We start from the raw sequence: 9495 nt of genomic DNA, 5'->3' as shown, positions 1-9495 counted from the left end.
ACGCCCCCCGGCGCCCCGCGGGGCCGCCCACCATGCAGCTCCAACGCCCTGGATCCGGCCGGGACCTAGGGGGTGTGAGTGAGAATAAAAAAGATTACTGTGTTCGGGGCTTGCCCCTCTTGCTTGTGGAGTGCCCTCCATTTTCTTGGGCACACCGTTATTAATTGACTTCGGATTTATTCAATAAAAATTTTCAATAAAATGTGTGTAGAGAGGCTTTTAAGACGTACTAGCTGCTGTACAGTCGCTCCTAGGCTAATGGGGCTAAGATTTGTTTCCAAAGAGTAAATGTATAAATCACTAGGATTTTGAATGTATATTCTGTACAAAATACTTTTTGAAAGAATAAATCCATGCATGCATGTCAATGGGTGTGGAATACAATGGAGTGCTAGAATTAAAGTTTATTTACCTAGGAAGCGCACCCTAGAGAAGTCTTTGAAAATGGGCATAGACGTTTTAGGTGGACTCCAGAAGACATTTCTCAGGCCAGAAGGCATGAGAAAACATCCTATACCTAGGAACACTAGAAAGAGTATAGCAGGTTTTGTGACTGAAGCCAGAATTCTTGAGGATGGCTGCAGGGCGCTTGTAGCGGGATCCAATGTTTGTATACAGTGACCAGGGTGAAGAATTCATTCTTTTTTGAGGAGGGTTAGGAAAAAAAAAAAAAAAAAAAAAGAAGAAGAAAGGTAATTAAAGGGGGAAGAAAACCTACTCAGAATGTCAATAGATCAATAAATCAACTGACAGCTATTAACTTGGTTTCCTTTTGAAGAATCCATGTCTCCAAAAGACCCTGAAATTATCCTGTAAATAAACAAGTAATCAGGGGCGCCTGGGTGGCGCAGTCGGTTAAGCGTCCGACTTCAGCCAGGTCACGATCTCGCGGTCCGTGAGTTTGAGCCCCGCGTCAGGCTCTGGGCTGATGGCTCGGAGCCTGGAGCCTGTTTCGGATTCTGTGTCTCCCTCTCTCTCTGCCCCTCCCCCGTTCATGCTCTGTCTCTCTCTGTCCCAAAATAAATAAAAAACGTTGAAAAAAAAAAAAAAAACAAGTAATCAGGACATCATTTGGCCTTTAGTTAGGAGTGGTGATAATTCATTTTGCATTGCACGCATTTACTTAGTTGGTGGACAAAAATGCCCTTCTTTTCTAATGAAAAGGAACACATCTTTGGAAACCTGATTTCTAATTGAACTGTGACATTATTTAATTTTATGATTTTATATAAGTAATTTCACTTTTAGGAATTCAAATTCTATTTCTTAAGGAATGGATTGAGCTAATGTAATTACAGTACTTCATTTAATATTTTCCTATACAAATAAACACAACATAATGTGTCAGTAACTTCAGCAGTCACCTTCTGTTGATATATCATAAGTATACAGGTCCTGTCTCCATTTTTCCTTTCCTCTGCCATCAACATTATTGTGGTAGGGTAGGAAGGGGTTAAAGAAACTAGCACATTGTAGTTATGTAACAAATATGTGTTGATCAAATGAATGGATACCCGAAGATTTCTATTATGTATAATTCTATTGATTTTTAAAATTCATTTATCTCATAAATCTTATCCAAATGAACATACTTTTCGTTTCCCCTCAGTCACACTGATCTGGGAGCTGTTATCTTCAGGTTTCATTGTAAAATTTGCAGTGCCCATGTATATGATTGTGAATGATACAAAACTTTAGCTGTATTTACAAATAGTTAATGATCATGTTGTCTTGCTATATTGAGGTTTGCATCATAGTTTTGAGGTTTGCATCATAGTTTTTTTTTTCTTTTTTTAGAAATGTGTATGATTTTCATGTTCTTATCAATCCACTTTTCTTTTGGCAGGACTAAGTTTATGGTGCTTGTATTTCTATGGTACTTTTTTTTACTGTTATAAGCTCTGGGGTGCCTGGGTGGCTCCCTTGGTTAAGTGTCTGACTCCTGATTTCTGCTCAGGTCATGATTGAGCCCCATATCATAGGCTCCGGCTGCTCTCTCTCTCTCTCTCTCTCTCTCTCCCTTTCCCTCTGCCCCTCCCCCGCTTGCTTGTATGGGTGTGCTCTCTCTTTGTCAAAATATATAAGCATTAAAAAAATTGTTATGAGCTTTGAAAGCTCATGCAGTTAACTGTTCAGAATTTGACCTTAATATATATCATTTTTCTAACGTAACCTTACTGTACTTCCTAGCTTCTGTTGAATGAACATGTAGTAATAAACCTAGCAGTAGCTAAAAAATAATTCACTTATTTTTAATGTTTACTTATTTTTGAGAGAGAGAAAGAGAGTGAGCGCGGGGGAGGGGCAGAGAGCAAGAGGGACCCAGGATCTGAAGTGGGCTCTGCTGACAGCAGCTTGCCTGACTCAGAGCCCAAACCCATGAACCATGAGATCATGACCTGAGCCAAAACCAAGAGTCAGCTGCTTAACCAACTGATCCACCCAGTTGCCTCAAAAAGCCACCTTCTTAATGGATTTTAAAAACTTCACTTTTTGCTTTTGCTTGGTTTAATTTTTTTTTTTTTTCAGAGAGGGAGAGAGAGAGAGAGAGCGCGCGCGCATACAAGTGGAAGAGGGTAATGGGAGAGGGAGAGAAAGTGAGTTCATGACATAAGCCAAAGTGGGACACTCAACTGGTGCCCCCAAATATGATTCACTTTATTCTCAGCATTTCCTGGACCATTAGCCAAATATAAGTTTCAATGTGTTAAGTGCATGGTACACTATAAAGAATTAGCCTTTCTTAACTCCTATCAGGATGTTTTATACCCCTAAGTTTATGTATTCAAAAATGAAAATGTTTATATATAATAATATATGTAAAACTATAAGCTATGTATATAAATAAATAAGTGTATCTATTTACCTATCTATCTAAAACTAGAGCTTCTTTCTTCCCTTCTTTGCCCAACTGACTCTTACTCTCTTTGGCAGTTCAGCCCAGGCAGCATGTCCTGAAGGTCTTCCCTGAAGTCTGCACTCTAGATTAGCTGGCGGTCCTGCTGTGTGGTGCCATAGTTTCATAGATACACCTTTTTCAAGCCCTCCTCACTGTGAATTGCTATAAGGTAAATAAATATATTTCAGTACTTAGGACAATCCCTGACATATCTGTGGATATATCATAAATAATTGTTGATATAGTACAGTTTGAATAAACAAATGTCTCTACTTTGTATGTTCGACAACTACATTATACCTGGAAATTAGTAGATGCTTAGTAAAAGTTGGATAAATGAATGAATGAAAGGAGAAACTTGATAAATTAGTATTAAGGGACTCTAGTTAGTGGATGCTTTTTCTAAAATTGACCTCACTTTTGACTTCACTTATTTCCTACCTTCATCTTGTATTTATTCTGATTTTCTTAACTGTATCTGTCCCAAGCTTTTTTGTTTGTTTTACTTGTATTAGATACTTATTGTAAAGAAATATTTTTAATGTTTAAAGAAATAAATAAGAAAGTAAAAATCATCAATAAGTCTACCATGCAGACATAAACATTTTGGAGGAAAACCTTCCTTAGTTTGAAATATACATGTGCATATACATATACATATACATATATACATAAAACATTTTAGGAAAATAAATCTTACTATACATACTGTTTTGTAGCTTACCTTTTCTCCCCTTGTGCTATGTAACAGAGACTTTCTTTACCAATAAATAGTGATTTATACACATCATTAGTTTTAATCCACCGTATGTATCCAATTAGACTAATCCCCCACTATTAGACATTTACATTGTTTCCATTTTTTTTGCCATTAAAAAAATACTGATATTAACATCCTAGCTCATATGCCTTTGTGCACATACGTTAGTAAAAAATTTATGTAGGAAAATATCTTGGATGTTTAATTGCTGAATCAAAGGGTAATAGCCATTAAGCATTTTGACACATATTGCTAAATTATACAAAAGATTGTGCCAAAATATATTCTGATAAACAATGACTACCCCATCTCAATATACACTACTCAGCTACCTATTATAATTACCTATAAACTGCCTGGAAGCCTGCCTGGTACACAGAGCTCAATCAATTTTATATCTTCATCCTCATCATCCTCATTATCACCTTTATAGTATTATTAATAATGTATCCATGTCTGTAAGCTTAAAATCATTTTTTATTTCTCAGGAGGACTAAAAAAAGCACAGAAATATTGTCTTACTAAATTATAGACATTTTATATAATATTTTGTTACTCCTCAGTATTATGCTATTTAATGCAATGGACATTCATCTGTTTTATCGCTATTGACAGTAAGTAAAAAATATGAAAACAGTATAATTTTTATATTTTGTTACTGCTATGTATTGTACTGTCTTAAATGCCAAGTTGAGATTTTCTTTTTTTTTTTTTAATTTTTTTTAACGTTTTTATTTATTTTTGAGACAGAGAGAGACAGAGCATGAACAGGGGAGGGGCAGAGAGAGAGGGAGACACAGAATCTGAAACAGGCTCCAGGCTCTGAGCTGTCAGCACAGAGCCGACGCGGGGCTCGAACTCATGGACCCTGAGATCATGACCTGAGCCAAAGTCGGACGCTTAACCGACCAAGCCACCCAGGCGCCCCCAAGTTGAGATTTTCAGTATAAGCTCTTTAGAATGACAACGATGAAAATAATGTATAAGATTCATATTACAGTGTCACATCAAAAGCACAAAATAAAAGAAGAAGTATATGTTAAATAGGAAAGGTTTATCTTTTAATTTAAGTATAAACTTGTTAATAATCTCTTTTAACATGTACAACAATTGCATTACATTTTTCCCATATTTTGAAGAGATGTGGTTTATTTATATTTTTGTTAGAGAAGTACAGTTGTTACAGCTAAGTGATATTAAAGGACATAGGTTATTTGGTGGTCTCCAGTCAAATTATAGTAATGGCCCCCTTCTAAAAATGAAGTTTCACATAAACCCCCTAGAGATCAAACAATTGAAAATGATGATTTTTACATTTTTCACAGTTTTTAAATGAATATCTCATTTTGTTTGTGGATTCTTTGAAATATTTCCCTAGACTTCAGATTAGTTTCTGCTGATACTGTTCTTAAAGTATCTTTGCAAATTTACAGAAACTTGAATTTACAAAAAACAAATTTAATTTTTGAACTGATAATGCATGTACTGAAAATGGTTCTCTATTTTCCTGACCTACTAAAGTCTATTACTGGAAGGAAAATAAGGGGAAAAATAAACATGCGAAAATAAACCTATAATAATTTTAAAAAAATGTTTGTTATATTAAAAACAAAAATATGTTTTTTTGATTTTCCAATTGTAGAACTCAAGAGACAAGCTAGCATTTAAAATTTTAAAATAGCCACTGAATTTGGGTTGCAAAATGATATAAACATGAAAAGGTCATATTTTATATCTGACAGCTTGATGGATATGGATTTTATTATTGATTTTATGGTATATGAAGACAGCTTGGTTTGTAATCAAAATGAACATAAACCACAACGTTTTCTGACTTTTTCCATTTCTAGCATTTTCTAACATCACATTTGCTCTAGGCTTTCAATAAACATATTCTTCCTGACCGCTTCTGAAATTCTGAGGTTAAGAGGAATAAGGAAAGATATAATTAGCTTTTTCTTTCCCTTCAATTCAACTTGGGCAGCTGTTTGTGACTTATTACAGAGTTTTGACTTAAAAATCCTCTTACAACCACAAGCCAGATGAGAGGGGAAAAAAAAAAAAAAAACAACCTACCTTACCTTTTCAACAAACAGGGAGGAGCAAAAGATCAGGGATCTTTTATGATAAAACCTACCAGACTCTGACAATCTTACAAAAGAGAAACCTTAATGAATTTCAGAATTTCTTTTGTGTTGAATCTCAGAGCTGCTTTTACTTTTACTGGATTCCAAATGAGAGTATACATTTTTCTTTGTTTGATGTGCTGGGCAAGATCTGGTAAGAACTTAATAATTTGATTTATCTTACCAAATTGTGTGTCAAATAATGAGTATAGTATTTTGATTCTGGGATAAAAAATTCTGTGACATCATGGTATGAAAGGAAATAGTATGACTGTGAATACTAACTATATCAAATGGTTAATTATGAATAAAGTTTGCGTGTGTGTGTGTGTGTGTGTTTGGTAAATTTTATATTCTGTATTTTACTTAATTTCCAGTTAATAACTAAGTAAATAGAGAACAAATATTCAAGAGACAGAATAATTCAGTAATAGAGAAATTAAATCTATTTGAAAATCATGACTTGATAAACATCTTATTTCAATTTGAATGCTCAAATAATCTTACTTTTGAGGAAAATGTTTACATAGGTAAATTGTCAATTGCAAAACTAACAAGTAAACGTATACTACAACTTTTTTTTTGTCCTATTATGCTCAAGTGTGACTAAAACCAAAATTAGTTTATAGTAATAAAGTAGAACTTGATTCTCCTGTTTTACAGATTTATGGTAATAAAGTTTACTAATGTTAGTAATATCATTTATTTCTTTCTGGTAATAAAGTAGAAGTACTTGTTCTACTTTATGATAATGTTATAAATTTAAAATTCATGATGCATATAGATTTTTGTCCCTTGCAAAGGCAGATGATTTTGTTTTAAATTGTCTTTTAAAAAATTATTGAATGCATACTTGAATAACCTTAAAATGTCACCTAGAAATTAAAATTATTTCTTGTTTCTTTTCAATTAGATATTTGAGTTTATCATAAATTCTAGAAATGTTTGAGTTTTATATTCAAATGCAGAATCTAAATGGTGCTAATATGCAGTTTATTATATTTTTTCTCATTTAGATTTTTCTTGGTAGGCATTTTATATTTGTGTAATGCATGATAGTGCCACCTTAAATTGGAAGTCAGAGAAATTTGAAGTCTAAGCCCCTAACTTTTATGTCATTTAGAGTTGGCATTATCTTAGTATCATAGTTTCTACTCCAACCTCATGTGGCAGACTTTCTAAGATTATTGTTTTGATTAGTAGTTAGGAATTACCTAATTTTTCAATTGGGAACCCTCAGATATAATTACTAAGTATGTTTCTGTCTCTGTTGACTGAAATAGAACAGAAGACCTTTTAGATATTAATAACAGTAAATAGAAAATAAGGTGAAGAATTCATATATTCTCAAAATCATTTGTAACCTATGCAAACTCTTGTGCTCTCTGTCATTTTCCTCGAAATCCCACATGCCTAGGGAATTTTGTTGAATTTTCAGTAATTACTTTCATGTAAGTATGTTTTATTTAAACCATACATTCTCCTCCCTTCTCTGCTAGAGATTCTTATAGATGTCTCTTAGCATCTCCTCAGTCCTCACACTCCTCAACATGAGAATCATTATATGGTTATATCTGCCTTCAACAAAGGAAAAACATTCTGAAAAACTGAGATTAGTCAAATGTTTTAAAAAAAAATTTTAATGGAAAAAATGGGAATGAAGAGATAGCTGAACAAACTGTACAGATATGTAGCGGTATGCATATATATTCAAATTATATGAATATACATTCTTGTTACAGTTTTTTGCTCATATAAGTGCTTAAACGGTAGTTGTAGTTGCTGCTATTATCATAGCAAGGGGCAGCAAATGTTTCTGAAGGGCTGGTTGATCAATATTTAAGCCTTTGAGGGCCATATGATTTCTGCTGCATCTATTCAGCTCTGTCATCATAATGTGAAAACTGCCATAGATAATTCGTAAATTAATGAGTATGGTTGTGTTCTAATAAAATTTATTATAGACACTAACATTTGAATTCATTGTAATTTTCACGTGTCACAAAATATTATTTTAATTTTTTTCAACCATTTAAAAATGTAAAAACCTGCCTTATCTTGCCAGCCGGATTTGGCCTACTGGCCATACTTTGCCAATTCTCTTGTTCCGGTAATCTGGAAGAGATATTAAAGATAAATTAGGGGTTCATAGGGGGCTAAGTCAGGTAAGCACCTGACTCTTGATTTCGGCTCAGGTCATGATCTCATGGTTCGTAGGTTCTAGCCCTGCATCAGGTTCCATGCTGTTAGCATGGAGCCTGCTTGATGTTCTCTCTCTGTCTCTCTCTGTCTCTGTCTCTCTCTCTGCTTCTTTCCTGCTCATTCTCACTCTTTCTCAAGATAAATAAGAAAGAAACTTAAAAAAATAATTCTTCTTTATCATTTTACAGTTGAAGAAAGTGAAATTCAGAAAAATGGACTCACTTTTCTAAGATGATAGATAGCACTTATCATATGTAATACAAAACACCTGGGAGTCTTGTTTAAAATACAAATTCTTATCCCATAGGCAGGAAGTGAAGTCCAAGATTCTGCAGTTCTCATAAACTCCCAGATGATGCCTGTGGGTATATGGGACTGCCCTTTGAGTAGTGAGAGTATAGACATTTGTAGAACTTTATTTAGTGGGCTGTTTGTAGGGCAGTGGTCTTTCTGAAACTCATGGCATTCTAAGCTCATGGACTGAATAAATTCATCATTATGTAATTGTATAAAAATTTATATATTTGTATAAAAATTTTGTACAATTTATGTAAATGTGTATAATTTGTATTTAAAAATCTGATATGACTAGTAATTCATTTCCACCGATCTGCTAAAATCAGATGACTACAAGCAACTTATTGTACAAAATTTATTGGTACAATTTATTGTACCAAAGTGTCTTTAAAATAAGGGGAACATGCAAGAACATGGAATTTGCAATTGAAAGACCCAGATTCAAGTCCTGGCAGCTTATAATCTCAGACAAATCACTTAACTTCTGTGAACCTCAGTTTCCTCATTTTTAAATGGAAGTAAAAGTTATAATACTGTCTCACTGCATTGAAAAGCTCAAAGGAGATAAAGTACGATTTGGTCAGTTATAAATTAGGTTAGAATAATCCGCTGTTTTCTTCCCATATACCTTTTCTCTGTAATTGTCTCAGATTAACTTCCAGGTATAAGTCTTCATGTTATATCTACCTGTACACAGTTGTGGTAGACTTGTATGGACTACCTATATCGGAATCCCCTGGGTTATGCATTTTAAAATGCAGATTTACCTACCAAACCAGAATCTCTGGGGATGGGACCAGGAAACTACACTTTGAACAAACGTTCCCAGTCATTTTTTACACCCATTTTTAAAACCATGCTTGAGAATTCTTGGCCTCAAGACCTATCAGACATCAAGTTTATTTTGTGTGTGTGTAGTCAGCTTCATTTTTAACAACTTTCCAAATATTTGCACAGTTGGAAGAGTTGTGGATTGAATATCTGGACTACTTATGACTTGTTAAATAAGTGTACACTTTCTAAATGTGCTTTGATTGCTTCAGAATCAGAAAATTGATACTTTTACCTTTAATTTTGCTTTCTGCCTTTAGCCTTCCGAGATACTACAGTTCTACCTACGGTTTTGTGTCTTAACTGGCTCTATGACCATAAAAATCTCTGATTTTGTAGCTATAAAGTCAGTCTACTGTTTGGTACCTGATATTTTGCTA

Source organism: Lynx rufus, unplaced genomic scaffold (assembly GCF_022079265.1).
Source record: "Lynx rufus isolate CCGP_SWC_20201006 ecotype Redwood Valley unplaced genomic scaffold, mLynRuf1.p SCAF_5, whole genome shotgun sequence".
NCBI classification, from domain to species: Eukaryota; Metazoa; Chordata; class Mammalia; order Carnivora; family Felidae; genus Lynx; species Lynx rufus.
The sequence above is the reverse complement of the archived record's forward strand: the minus strand, read 5'-3'. Positions refer to the sequence as shown.